General features: G+C 41.2%; 1 protein-coding gene across 1 annotated transcript in view; it reads right to left on the reverse strand.

Moving 5' to 3' along the window:
* The window catches only part of C2CD3 (C2 domain containing 3 centriole elongation regulator), a 2415762-nt gene that overhangs the window by 474666 nt on the left and 1925095 nt on the right, over positions 1-16001 (reverse strand). The window lies entirely within an intron of this gene.

Below are 16001 nucleotides of genomic sequence, written 5' to 3' on the forward strand. Positions count from 1 at the left end.
GAAACAAAAAATTGAAAGGTATCATGAACGAAATAAAATCTTGGGCATGTAAAACCAGCAGGCAAGGTCAGAAGGTAAAAAAATGAACCAAAGGAGTTGTATGAAAAGTGCCAACCTGGCTCCTGAGTTCTGTTCCATTTTGTGAAAAGTGTGAGTGCTCTCCTTCCTCCCAAAGGTGTGCGAAAGAACTTTCATTCTGACCCTGCCTAGGTGAAATCTGTTACTCTGTTGAGGACTGCCTGGACCCTCCCTTCCCTGCCAGACTGTGCAGGAGAACTCTCTGTTCTATGCCTGAAAAAATTCCTCCCACTCTGCCCCTGCCACGACTAGATAGGCCTGCCTGACTGAGAACTTTCCAGCATAATTAACAAAATTGCCTTTTTCAGCTAAACTTTAACACCAAACTCAATGCCACAAGCATGCAAAAATTTGACAAACAAGACATCAGATTGCAAACCACACAAAATTAAAGCTAAATTCAAGAAAACAAAACAGGCAAAGATTGCAAGGGCAGGCCTGAATGCAAACACCCAAGATTGCAAGGAAATAATGATTTCTCCTGTCAAAGAAAAATGCACCAGAAATGCCAATGTTACAATCAATACCTTGCACCAAATCTTGCAATAAAACAGAACACAAAAATAGAAACTCCCACCAATCAGATTTCAACATAATAAAAATAGGGAACCTTTCAACATCAACTGCTTCATAAACTGTTGATTTTGCAACACTTTCCAAGAAATTTTTCCTCTATCTTATAGTTTCAGGGGGCAGTTTTGGCTTCTGTTCGACCTCAAAGCCAGAGTATAAACTTTTTCTGACATCTTTCCAAGGATGAAGCAAGATTTACATGGTCTGGTTCTAAAGAACAGCTATAAAACTTACCCTGTAATACCCAGGCTATCAGTATTAGCCCTCTGCACAGAATCAGAAGTCTGCAACACCTCTGCAAACATCTTCCACTCTGGTTAAACAGGCAGGATCAAAAATAAAAACTAAAATAAACTCTAAGGAGCATCAGGAATAGCCACATAATAAAAGTCTTCAACAGCTGGAGGAAACAAAATTTAACTGTAAAAAAATCATTCAGGAATGCAGACAGGGTCTAGAGAAGGTCAGAGAACCCATTTAAAATCTCTCTCCTGTAAGATTAAATCTGAAAAGAACTCAAGCATTCAGGATCCTCAGAAAAGTCCTGATCCTCACATTTCTGACCTATAAAGATTCAAGAATCCCCTCTAAAAAAGAAAAAAAAGAATTGCCTGAGATCCCAACACTGGCACCTTCCCCTTGGAACACTGAGGGACATGAGAATCCCTAATAGAAAGCATATCCTTAGGAGGTAACAAGGATGTGAAAAAGGGCCTAGCAACCTGAGGGACTACTTGGGAGACAAAGAGGGAAAGCCTGACACCCAGAGAAGCTAGAAGCCCACACCTCACCAAGAGGGCCTTGCATCCTAGGACCTGCCTCGTACAGAGATCTTGAAAAGGGAGCCTGCCTCGAACCAGGATTAGCCACTCCCACCTCTTTCAACCCTCTTCCTGAACCCCAACCTGGCGGACCTGTCGTTTTACTGAGGCACCCAAGAAAACAACGCCGCGCAACTGCTCTCCTCTCCGGCCCGAACCCACACACCTTCCTCTCAATTTCCCTCGCAAAATTGGGTTCATTTCAAGAAACGCAGTTATTCAAAAGGCCTCCGGCCCATAAACCAACTGATGGTAAATAAGAAGGTATACAAAGACCAAAAATTGACTTATAAAAACAAGGTTTGACACAAGGTAAAAACTTCTTAGTATGGCTGCTGACCGAAAAAAAAACAACTTAATTTATACAAAATAATCTATCAATTAAGGTATGTAAACACAAAAAGGTTCAAACAGTGGCAACTACATGTTTTGGTGGGACGGTGAACAAATGGCTCATTTTCCAGTTGCCGTTCTAAATCACATGTCCGCTTTGCTTCTAACAAATCTGAATTGGCTAGGAGACTGAACATAACAAGGGGGGTTTCATGATTTTCGCAAAAAGCATTCTGAAAAGAAAACTGATGCAACACAACCCGGCGTGCGAAGACTTACTGGCAACAAAATGACCCAGACAATGCTCACACTGCACGCATGGACACTTTCAATCTGATCGCAGGGAAGTCTGACCAGTACGCAATGGGCGAATCCAATGACAACACTGATTTGTCACTGAGATGCGCCCTTAAGACCCTGATCTCATGTTGCGACCCTGCACCTCCTCTTCGGCAAAACTGCAGGTGAAAATGAACGTACAGACCAGCACATGGACCACAAATACGCTATCCTTAAAATTGAACAAAAACTTCCCTAGCAAAAATTAATAACGAACCACCCAAAAACAGTTCTTTAAATGACTTAAACACCAGTTATTCCTTCTAACCACAAAGTTTCCAGCAGTGGACGGGGCTTATGGTTCTCGCATAGTAAAAGCAGATCATTCAAAAACGCTAGCAGTTAACTCAAATTAATTGCTCGCACATACACAATAAAAGTAATTCAAAGTAAATGTGGCAGAAAGTGTGCAGAGTTTTTATTTTACTGTTTGCCCTCCCAGCAGGTACTAATTCAAATTAAATTCTCGCGCACACAATAAAAGTAATTCAAAGTAAACGCTCGCGCACACAATAAAAGTAATTCAAATTAAATTCTCGCGCACACAATAAAAGTAATTCAAATTAAATTCTCGCGCACACAATAAAAGTAATTCAAAGTAAATTCTCGCGCACACAATAAAAGTAATTCAAAGTAAATGTAGCTGCAGCAGAAAGTTTGCAGAGTTATCTTACTGTTTGAACCAGGCAAGAAGAAGTAATAGCTTTTCTTTGATGAGATGACCGTTGTTGATCCACTATTCACCACCGCACAGCTCCGGGTTTGACGAGACTGCTCTGCAGACTGGAGAGAGCCTGGGTGGTGTCCTGTGACTCCTGCTTGCCTAAGTTCTTCTAACTTTTAAATATTAGCTGGACTGGAGCCTGGATTATTTTAATTAAAAAAAAAAAAAGAAAAAAACTGCTAACTATTGCTGGGATAAACGGATGATTCTGTTTTCGGAGTTCAGAGAGCTGCTACTGCAGCCAGCATGAGATAACTAACTCAAGTGTGTATGAATTGCACACAAATGCATGAAGTCTATAAACAAACAAACAGACTTCGACTCAGCCCTCAGCTGAATTCCAACAGGCTGGCAGGACGTCAGCAAAAAAAAGAGAAAAAAACATTTAAAAAAAAAAGCCAGGAAATTCGGGAATTAAGGGGGCCATTCGGGAACTTGTGCACCCCATTATTTGGAACTCAAAACTGGTAAATGCCGAGAAATTCGGTACAGTTGAGAGGTATGCTGGCTACACAAGTTGTGGGGAATTGCTGGTCCATGATACCCACAGGAATGACTTTGAGGGCAGGGGTAACTATAACTGCTTGGAGTTCGGTTTTAGAATAATGTTTGATTGGACTTGCTACTGAGTATTTAAATTTCAGTACAAACCAGCTAGCCTGGAAACCTTCTGCCACCAGCAAGAACCAGTAAACTTAATCATAATAGAAAAACTCACTAATTTGATATAAAATCAGTGCAAGCAGTATCAGTACACTCAATATTAAGCAATTTTATTAGAGATCTTTTAGCCTGGTGAGTAGTTTAAGAGGAGAAACTTTGCAAAATTATACTTGTATTTATTGTCAACAGCCAATAAATGGGGAGGAAGAGGGAATTATGTTGTCAAATTTTCATAACAGGTGGAAACAACAGATACACATGGTTTAAGAACACAACTACAACAGGGTGAGTGAGAGGGAAAAAACAATCAAATCCTTAACTTCAAAGAATATACCTTGTATTTTTTAACAATAATAATATACCTCTAAGAGTCAACAGAGTGGTCAGGGATCTAGGTACGTACGTATACAGCAACCTTCCCTTTGACTGCCACGTGACCACAGTGGTGAATAAATCCTTTTATGCTCTGCAACTTACAACTAAGGGCATGACATCTAGGTCCAAAAAGGTCATTATCCCACTGTACTCCGCCCTTACCAGACTAATGACAGAGGGCAATGCTCCCTTTGTTACGTACCTGACCAGGCATATGCAGCAACTACAGCGACCTCATAGGTTACTTAAAAAACAAATACAAGGTGCAACACACCTGCCTTATGCAGAGCACCTTAAAGCCCTTTCCCTCTAGTCAGTCTCCTATAGATTGCTGAGGGGTGATCTATGCCTGGCTTACAAGGCATCCACAAACCCCACACTTATGGATCTCCTTGCTAGACTAATGGAGATGTAAAGACTTCATCCTCTCCACTTGAAACATTGTGGCTGGTAGATTTTTATTTATTTATTTACATTTGTTGACCGGGAGTGTCCAACTGGACATAGGTCCATTTTCAGTGGAGGCCCGGGGAGAAAAGCTCCACAGTTAAAATAAACAGACAGTAGTTACATTGGATTACATAGCGATTAACAATTTAACATAGCAATTACAACATATTTACAGATGAAGAACATAGTACATCAGTAGGCAACTAGAATCTTTATCTGTGAAGTACATAGCAGACATTAACAAATGTTACAATAAGAAGTTCCTGCTGTATAATAAGTACTAGGCTTATGAGCATCTGAGCTTGCTATAATCAAGGTAGTTAGTGGAGTGGAAAGAAAGGTAGTGGTTGGATGGGGTGGGTGATATTAAGAGCGGGAGTTGCAACAGCATAGCCAGCATGTTTTTAGGTGCGCTTTTAGTAAAGTTTTGAAGTGGGTGCATGATGGTATGGAGGTAATTGTGGGTGGGAGGGAGTTCCATAATTTGGCTATGGTGCAAGAGAATAGTGCTTCACCAGCAGAGGTATTGGCTTTAGTGATCTGCAAGTGATTTTTGTTGCTGGATCTTAGTGGGCTGGTGGTGCGATAGGGTTAGAGTAGATTCTGGAGGGATGGGACATTTAGTGGATGGTTTACTAGTTTTATAGTAGATATGCATCCATTAACAATGAGACTTCCAAAGGTCTGTCTATACTTGCTGAAGACAACTCCCCCTCAGAAGCAGTGGTAGCAGCACCTTATCCTAAAGCAAGAAACTTTTTGTGCTATAGAAAATTATTCAAAATCTGCTCTTGTTGTAGAAAGTACTTTTATTAAACTAAGTTTGGAAATGGACACTCTGAGAAGTGTCAAGTCAAACTAATCACTGAAGGTGAAAGTCCTTTGGTGGCATTTTCTTCATCATAAGCACATTTGGTGACTTTTCCTGAAGATAGCAACAGCCTCAGAAAAATCTGCAAGTCACAGTCAAAAAAGACCTGAAACACAAAAATAACAGTACAATAAGCTTGATAGAGAGTACACAAAACAATCCAAAATGGGTACATGTTCAATACAATAAGCCTGATAGAGAGTATACAAAACAATCCAAAACGGGTACATGTTCAATACAATACAAAACAATCCAAAACGGGTACATGTTCAATACAATAAGCTTGATAGAGAGTACACAAAACAATCCAAAACGGGTACATGTTCAATACAATAAGCTTGATAGAGAGTACACAAAACAATCCAAAATGGGTACATGTTCAATACAATAAGCTTGATAGAGAGTACACAAAACAATCCAAAATGGGTACATGTTCAATACAATAAGCTTGATAGAGAGTACACAAAACAATCCAAAATGGGTACATGTTCAATACAATAAGCTTGATAGAGAGTATACAAATCAATCCAAAACGGGCGCATGCTGCAGCTCTGGAGGTTGCATGGAAGACACCGATGGATGACTTCCAGCTGCTCAAGTGACAAAAAGGCACAGAAGATGGTGTGGGCACCTCTACCCTTCATACCATATAATCTTATGAAGGCTCATAGCAGCCCTACATGGGGGACACCAAAAAGACAAGAACATCAGGCGACATATAGCAGGACATACAGCTATGATATAACCACTGATACCGTGACAGTTGTTTCTTATAATGACTCCATTAACAATCACAGCCATTCTTGTCATGTAAAGGACTGAAAAACTTAAAAAAAAAATATCCCAGATGTAGTTTCTCACCAAGTAAAGAAATATCTATTTTCAAAATACTCCATCATATCAATGGGGTTTGAAAGTTTTGAAGCCAAAAACAGGATTTTCCCGCTCCCCAAACTCTACAGAACTTTGTTCTAGAGATCCCTTGGCACCCAATCTGCTCATTCATTCTGGCAGAATGGCTGCCGAGCACCCAGAGAATGGAGAGGAGCCCTATGGTACAATCAATCCCACACAGGAAGCCCAATTACCCCATCCGTTGTCCATGTGGTGAAAGTTAGGAGGTAGAAAGCCATGCAGTTTGCACTGGAGTGCTTTACTGTTCTGGTCAAAAGGTGACTTTCTATCTCACATCAGGTAGGCTATGAAGATGCCTGCACATTACAGCACTCACACCTACTTCCCAAGCTCAGGACTACATATGGGATCGTAATGCACAAGCTCCCTCAACCTCTTCCAAAGATGATCAGTTAACCTTGGTTAGCTGTGTGTAATGTGCTGGGACAAACCGCCTCCCTCACCCAGGATGGGTGAGCTGGCATCTGTGACTTCATTTTCGGGTACCTCTTCTCCCACTTCTGTCTCCCTTCATATATGTCACACTACACCCCCCCCCACAGTATTACCCATCCCCTGCTATCTGTATCCATAACTAACCCTCAGCCATCCTCCCACTAAACTAAACTCCATGGTGAAACCTACTTTAACTACCATTACTGCGAATGATCTGCAAACAGCAACCGTTCACAAGAACATTGTGCTGTTCCAGCCACAATACTTGTGAAAATTGTGTTGTTCTTCTAAACTGTTAACAACCACTGTGTATAAAATATTCATTTTTCTAAACTGCTTTGTAAAAAAATCACTATGAATACACAGGAGTTATTTACTGTAAGCATGGTCTGAACTTGAGAAACTATGAGAGTCAGTGTTCTACCCCAGTTAAACAATCTTCCCCTACCTGTCCCCTCAGATGCCAATGCCGCTAAATGTACATACATCACCTGGGCCACAGTCAGATCTTCATCCTTCCATGCTATGGTGTGTAGAGGCAATAAAGACAGGAGTTTCTTGAGGAACATATAAAGCATCATCATCATAATCAACCCCCTTGTTTCCTCAATCTCTACATGGGGTTGGGGAGTTGCATCAACTGTCATCATCTCTCTTGATTTAATGTTAGTCTCCTATCTTCTTTGACAGTCATGCCTGGCTCTCTCAGGTCTTCTCTCACACAATCCATCCATCTCTTTGCTGGGTGCCCTCATTTCCAATTGCCTTCTTCCAGTCTATCCCAAATCATCTTCAGCAGACTGGCAACTGCTTTTCTGCACATGTGCCCAAACCACCATAATTTGTTTTCTTTGACCTTCACTGCAACTGGAGCTACAGATATTTCTCTGACGTCATCATTTTTTTGTTACACACTGCATCTCAGGCACTTCATCTCCATCACCTCTAGCGCCCTCAACTGCTCTGCCTTTACTGCCCATCACCTCTAGCGCCCTCAACTGCTCTGTCTTTACTGCCCAGGTTTCTGTACCATACAGTAGTACTGGTTGAACCTCTGCTTTGTACACCTTACTTTTCAGCTTTCTGGCATTTTTCTGTCACACAGTACCCCTGACACTTGGTGCCACTTTGCTGCCATTACCACTGTCTTATCTGTACTCAGTTTCATCGCATGTGCCTTCCAGCTTTGCACCCTATTCCCCTATACTTTGCTGAAATTCCTGTTCAGAGTTTGCCTGTAATGTTATATCATCTGCATACAGCAGTTTTATTGATCTGCCCCCTTCTAACCTGTTGCTAATGTAACCCATCGCCAGTATGAATAGCAGTGGGCTCGCTAATGTAACCCATCACCAGTATGAATAGCAGTGGGTGCGCTAATGTGACCCATCGCCAGTACGAATAGCAGTGGGCTCGCTAATGTAACCCATCACCAGTATGAATAGCAGTGGGCTCGCTAATGTAACCCATTGCCAGTACGAATAGCAGTGGGCTCACTAACGTAACCCATCGCCAGTACGAATAGCAGTAGGCTCGCTAATGTAACCCATCACCAGTATGAATAGCAGTGGGCTCGCTAATGTAACCTATCGCCAGTATAAATAGCAGTGGGCTTGCTAATGTAACCCATCGCCAGTATGAATAGCAGTGGGCTCTCTAATGTAACCCAACGCCAGTATGAATAGCAGTGGGCTCGCTAATGTAATCCATCGCCAGTATGAATAGCAGTGGGCTCGGTAATGTAACCCATCGCCAGTATGAATAGCAGTGGGCTCGCTAATGTAACCCATCGTCAGTACGAATAGCAGTGGGCTCGCTAATGTAACCCATCGCCAGTACAAATAGCAGTGGGCTCGCTAATGTAATCATCACCAGTATGAATAGCAGTGGGCTCGCTAATGTAATCCAACGCCAGTATGAATAGCAGTGGGCTCGCTAATGTAACCCATCGCCAGTATGAATAGCAGTGGGCTTGCTAATGTAACCCATCGCCAGTATGAATAGCAGTGGGCTTGCTAATGTAACCCATCGCCAGTACGAATAGAGGTGGGCTCGCTAATGTAACCCATCGCCAGTATGAACAGCAGTGGGCTCGTTAATGTAACCCATCGCCAGTATGAATAGCAGTCGGCTCGCTAATGTAACCCATCGCCAGTATGAATAGCAGTGGGCTTGCTAATGTAACCCATTGCCAGTATGAATAGCAGTGGGCTCACTAATGTAAACCATCACCAGTACGAATAGCAGTGGGCTCGCTAATGTCACCCTTCACCAGTACGAATAGCAGTGGGCTCGCTAATGTAACCCAACGCCAGTATGAATAGCAGTGGGCTCGCTAATGTAACCCAACGCCAGTATGAATAGCAGTGGGCTCGCTAATGTAACCCACCGCCAGTATGCATAGCAATGGGCTCACTAATGTAACCCATCGCCAGTATGAATAGCAGTGGGCTTGCTAATGTAACCCATCTCCAGTATGAATAGCAGTGGGCTCGCTAATGTAACCAATCGCCAGTATGAATAGCAGTGGGCTTGCTAATGTAACCCATCGCCAGTATGAACAGCAGTGGGCTCGCTAATGTAACCCATCGCCAGTATGAATAGCAGTGGGCTAGCTAATGTAACCCATCACCAGTACGAATAGCAGTGGGCTCGCTAATGTAACCCATCGCCAGTATGAATAGCAGTGGGCTCGCTAATGTAACCCATCGCCAGTATGAATAGCAGTGGGTTCGCTAATGTAACCCATCGCCAGTACGAATAGAGGTGGGGTCGCTAATGTAACCCATCGACAGTATGAAAAGCAGTGGGCCCGCTAATGTAACCCATCACCGAATAGCAGTGGGCTCGCTAATGTAACCCTGTCAAAGGAAAAATCAAAGATCAATGCAGCCAAGGTTCAGTTAAGGTTCCTTTATTTTTGTACAAGGAGACAAAAATGCAGTTCAGAAGTTTGTCTGACATTATACAGGAAATACTTTATTATTATACTGTTTTGTAAGCCATTGCCCTTTAAGCTGACGTAATAAAATACAACTCTTAGCATTGTTCTAAGACAGGTGTTTACTAAGTTTTTCTGCTGATATAGCAAGTATAAACTTCCCATGTGAAAATTTCCTAAGATATCAACGTGGCCTCGCTAACTGCCAGTCTAACAATTCACTCATATTTCAGTGTTGCAATTAGTGATTCTTTCCTGCTTTGAGCATAAAGCATATTCTGATTTCTGCCTATAATCTTATCTACAGCTGCAGTATGAACAAGGTTATTTGCTTAAGTCTAGTAACATTTCAGAATACTGTATTGTTCCTTTTCGTAACGTTAGCAAAATCATCTGTTCCTCAGTGTATGAACAAGGTCATTCACTGAGCTGACCAGAAGCAAAGTCAGAAAGTACATGCAATTATTTCCAAGCTGTAGCAGAATAAATGTGTTAACCCTTTTAGGCTTCTAATGCAGCAAGCATAATGCTAATACATATATGAATACATGTTTTACTATATATGTGAATACATATTTCTCTCACATTCCCCCCTATTAACACTTTTATTCTCTTCAAAAGCATAAACAGTTAATTTCTTCCCCCAACCTCTTCCACGTGGGGTTTGCGGTTAGGTAAGTCATATAGTTTAAACTTCTGAAAACATTTTATTTTTCTGCAGTTTATCAACTTTACTGTTTTGATACAAGGTTTCAGATACTGACATGTCTATTAAATCTTTAATCAGTTTTTTTATGCAGGGTATGCCACAACGCGCACACACTCCCAACAGGAGTATTCCCACACAGCTATTAATATGTTCATTATAAAGGTACCCCACCCCGCAAACAGATTCTGGAAAAAGTCCGTCAGTGGGTTGGTTCCTGGTTTGGTCATAGTCGACACTTGCTGTATTACCTCAAGGTGGTCATTAATCTCATGCTGGTAATCAGGGATATATGCACAACATTCTTTTTTGATTAAAGCTCACAACCTCTCGCCTCTAGGGTGAAGTTGAGAGCCATACGATTTTGGAGTACTACAGTTCTCATAGCATTCAGTTCATCGGTTATTAATTCAAGAGCAGAAAAAGTTGCATTACTCATTACTTAGAGATGTTTGGACAGTTTTTGCAGCTCCCAAATCGATTTTGCCGCTCCATATGCTGGTAATATGCCTGCCCACGATATGACAGCATCACTTAAGTCCATGTGCGTCAGCTTGGTACCCATGGTATGATGGTCCTTCCAGCCCGCCTCGATTTGTCCCACTGGATTCTCAGGCTTTCTGACAGGTTTCTTGGCTACATTTCGGGTGTTTCGAATATTTCCCTGAGGCAAAACTGCAGTGTGTCGCATGGCCGGAACCAGGTACCCCAAAAAACATTTGCCGGACCAATTCTCAGGTAACCATTTATATGCTTTCTTATTACACACAAAATAACAATCCTCTACCTTAGTAATTACTTTACTGAGATATGGCTGCCCAGCATGAAACATTTTCCTATCTATTATAGACAGTTGCTTAAAAAGAATAAGATTATGATGTATATCCCTAACAGTCTTTTGCATAGACTCAAGAAATGAGTCATAATTTGAATTACAAACTGTACCCATTTTGTTTGCTTTGGTATAACATTTATAATGTACAGTCTCATAAACCAACTTTTCCCAGGTCTCATTGATCCCTAGGGGGACCGCAGTCATTAATAACCCCCCCATATGCTGTTGGTATGGCTGTATGAATCCAGCAATTTGAAACATTAAAAGTCTCAGCATACACACGTGTAATCGCCTGATAAAGTTCGGGTGCCAGTCTATGGGTGATTCATCACGTTTATTCAGTTCAGCTGATGTGGCCGAAAAAAGGATAGGCCACAGCAAAAAGATTGTCATCAGTACAATCAACAGGATAACCATGCAATACTTCTGGGGTTGTTCTGCATTCCTGTTTGCTCTAGATTTTGTCATGTTTAGTCTTTTTGTGGAACAGCAAGAGTTTTATCTAGCTCAAAGTTTTTGCAAAGTTTACAGTGTATCAAATGGATCCAAGAGGATTTTTCATCAATCTTGACTGCCGTGGGTGTCGACAAGAGGACCTGGTATGGTCTCTCCCACTTTGGCGAACTCCAATGTTTACGTTTTGTAGTCTTTACCCAGATTCGGTTTTCTGGGACTACTGTCGCTTCCAACGGTTGATTCGACTCTTTACCTGAAACAGAAAACTGCAAAAAGATGTTTTAGTATAATTTTTAAGTCCGTATGTAGTGAATACCTGGTTGACTAACTGTACCATCCCCCCTGTTGAGACATGGCATTGCCCATGGCTCAACAAAGCTGCATATTTAAATAAATTAGATGGCAATATTGGTTTTTCCTTTTTGGAGATGCACAGTCCTTCCTTGAGGAGTGTTCCTCGCCTTTCCCACTTTTGTTTCTCAGCTCGTGTAGTAAGTGTCTGCATTGTTTTAACATTTCTAAGTCTAAAATCTCAGAAGGTTGTAATTCCTTGTTTAAAAGAATTGCTTCTGAGGCTGCTTGCTTTGCAGCTGTGTCAGCTCTAGCATTACCTTTTGAAATCCTATCTTGTTGCTTGGTATGAGCTATGCATTTACAAATAGCTACTTTTTGAGGTAACTGAATTGATTTTAACAAATCTGAAATAAACGGTGCGTGATTAATCGGTTTACCAGTAGATAACAAATCTAAAATAAACGGTGCATGATTAATCGGTTTACCAGTAGATAACAAATCTAAAATAAACGGTGCGTGATTAATCGGTTTACCAGTAGATAACAAATCTAAAATAAACGGTGCGTGATTAATCGGTTTACCAGTAGATAACAAATCTAAAATAAACGGTGCGTGATTAATCGGTTTACAGTAGATAACAAATCTGAAATAAACGGTGCGTGATTAATCGGTTTACCAGTAGATAATACTACTGAGGCCGAAGCCTGCACTGCCATTGCGGCGGCAACTACTGCTTGTACACAGTGGGGCAAAGACCGTGCCACTGGGTCCAGTTACGATGAATAGTAAGCAATGGGGCGTTGCTTGTCCCCATGCTGTTATGTCAACACTGACGTCATATAATCTTGCTTACAATTTACAGTTTGGAAAAAACGTTTATGATAGTTTGGTAATCCTAAGACTAATGAGGATGCTATTAATTGTTTTAGTTTACAGAAAACTAATTCTGCTTCTGGTGTCCATTATATTAAATTTTGTGCTGCCATAGGCTTCTGAAAGATCAGGTTGTTCAACAGTGCAGATTCCAAAGCATAATTTGGGATCCAGCTCCGACAAAAATTAGTCGTACCAAGAAAGGACATCATTTCCTTCTTGGTTGTGGGTTTTGGTGTTTGTAAGATTATTATTTTTCTGTCTTCATCTAATGTCCTACTCTTTTTGGATATTACATATCCAAGGTATTTAACTTGTTTTTTCCAAAGCTGCAATTGTTTTTGCTTACTTTGTGTCATTTAACGACTAAGAATTTCAATAATGTTATAGTGTGTCTTCCTTACAATCTTGCTGGGTAGGGGCTGCCAGCAGGATATCATCAACATAAAGTAAAATCTGACCACCTTTCGGTGGGGTAAACCCCGCCAAGTTACTTGCCATCTCTTGTGAGAATATCGTTGGACTTTTACAATATCCCTGTGGTAGTCGCGTATATGTATACCGCTTCCCCTAAAATGTAAATGCAAACCAATACTGGCTATCAGGGTGTATTGGTATTGCAAAGAACGCATTGCTAATATCTACCAGAGGAAAATATTTGTATTCAGGCTTTAAATTATTTAATAGGGTATGTGGATTTGGCACTGTAGGTGTCCTTGATATTACTGCTTCATTTACAGCTTGCAAATCCTGGGCCATACGCCATTATCCGTTTGCTTTTTTAACTGGAAATAAGGGTGTGTTACATGGTGAATTGGGAGAGTCCACCAGTAATCCTTCCTTAAGTAAAGCTGCTATGATAGGTTTAATACCTGCTTTTGCATCTTTTCTTAAGGGGTACTGCCTTTTCTGTGGTCTAAAGGCTGATTTTGGCGTGATGGTAACTGGTCCTGCTGTACGAATAAGTCCTACATCTGATTTCCCTATTGACCAGAGGGTCTCTGGTATGTCTAATATAGCTTTTTTTTCCTCATTTAGTAAGAGTGTTTCTCAGCTGCCCTCACTTGACTGCACGTGTACAGCTGGGTGTGTCTGTGTGCTCCAATTTAATTTCTGTCTATGTACTCCTTGTTCTGACAGTTCTAATTCTGTCTGCTTTTCCCATTTTGTGACTTTTTCTCCTAGGTCTGCCCATTTCACATCTTTGTCTTTAGTAAAACTAACGTGGTAATCGATTTGATTTATAAAGTGCAAAGAACTCCTGGGGCAATGAACAGCTAACTACACTGTTCCCTTTCATGTCCCAGTACAGATTACGCAATACTAATCTGTTTGCACGGTTTTTAAACAATTTTTGCTCATATTCTTTGTCAGGTCCTGGTGTATTACAGTGCAACAGGTGTTGTACATCAATGCAAAGGGAGGGGAACTTACTGATCGCCACATTCACTAACTCTTCAGTTATTGCCCCAGGACCGGTCATAACCAAGTCCTGGCTATACCAATAAAATGTTTTACCCTCCGATTGCACTGCAAAAGTGTTCATTTGTCGTTGTGCTTCCATACCCTGCATGGTTGGAACTACTGCTATGCCAAATAGTTGCATAAGATCTCTGCCCAAAAGGTTCACTGGGCATTTTGCAGAAACAACAATTTTGCTTTTCTGGGTTAATCCTGAAACAGGATCTGTTATTGCAATATTATGGGAGAGAGGCTCCCGATACAGCTGTCCATTAGCTGCTTTTACCAAAATGTAATCATGTGACTGTGACTTCTCTGGTAGTTTGGAGGGGTGTACCAGGGTTCATGATGCCCCTGAACTGCACAGAAACTTGACTTCCCTCCCCTCTACCAGGAGTGTAACTTCTGGTTTCGTGTCTGCCAAATAGAGCTCCAAGCTCAACAAGGCTAAGTCTAATATTTTATTTTCTTTACTATCGGTAGCTTCCTGCACTTCCTCTATTTCTCCTACGACATTCTCTGCTCTCTTTATCACATTCTCATGGTAGCTTCCTGCACTTCCTCTAATTTCTCCTAGGACATTCTCTTTATCACATTCTCACGGTAGCTTCCTGCACTTCCTCTATTTCTCCTACGACATTCTCTGCTCTCTTTATCACATTCTCACGGTAGCTTCCTGCACTTCCTCTATTTCTCCTAGGACATTCTCTGCTCTCTCTATCACATTCTCATTTGTCCTTTCTCCGTTATTTATCGGTAGCTTCCTGCACTTCCTCTATTTCTCCTATGACATTCTCTGCTCTCTCTCTCACATTCTCATTTGTCCTTTCTGCGTTATTCCCATCTAGTGATTCTTATTTCACTTTCTTTACTATCGGTAGCTTCCTGCACCTCCCCTATTTCTCCTATGACATCCTCTGCTCTCTCTCTCACATTCTCATTTGTCCTTTCTGCGTTATTCCCATCTAGTGATTCTTATTTCATTTTCTTTACTATCGGTAGCTTCCTGCACTTCCTCTATTTCTCCTATGACATTCTCTGCTCTCTCTCTCACATTCTCATTTGTCCTTTCTGTGTTATTCCCATCTAGTGATTCTTATTTCATTTTCTTTACTATCGGTAGCTTCCTGCACTTCCTCTATTTCTCCTATGACATTCTCTGCTCTCTCTATCACATTCCCATTTGTCCTTTCTCCGTTATTCCCATCTAGTGATTCTTATTTCATTTTCTTTACTATCAGTAGCTTCCTGCACTTCCTCTATTTCTCCTATGACATTCTCTGCTCTCTCTCTCACATTCTCATTTGTCCTTTCTGTGTTATTCCCATCTAGTGATTCTTATTTCATTTTCTTTACTATCGGTAGCTTCCTGCACTTCCTCTATTTCTCCTATGACATTCTCTGCTCTCTCTCACATTCTCATTTGTCCTTTCTCCGTTATTCCCATCTAGTGATTCTTATTTCACTTTCTTTACTATTGGTAGCTTCCTGCACTTCCTCTATTTCTCCTATGACATTCTCTGCTCTCTCTCTCACATTCTCATTTGTCCTTTCTGTGTTATTCCCATCTAGTGATTCTTATTTCACTTTCTTTACTATCGGTAGCTTCCTGCACTTCCTCTATTTCTCCTATGACATTCTCTGCTCTCTCTCTCACATTCTCATTTGTCCTTTCTGCGTTATTCCCATCTAGTGATTCTTATTTCACTTTCTTTACTATCGGTAGCTTCCTGCACCTCCCCTATTTCTCCTATGACATTCTCTGCTCTCTCTCTCACATTCTCATTTGTCCTTTCTGCGTTATTCCCATCTAGTGATTCTTATTTCATTTTCTTTACTATCTGTAGCTTCCTGCACT

The sequence above is a fragment of the Protopterus annectens genome, chromosome 5.part1 (genome assembly GCF_019279795.1).
Source record: "Protopterus annectens isolate FY-2018-M chromosome 5.part1, PAN1.0, whole genome shotgun sequence".
In the NCBI taxonomy this organism is placed as follows: Eukaryota; Metazoa; Chordata; order Ceratodontiformes; family Protopteridae; genus Protopterus; species Protopterus annectens.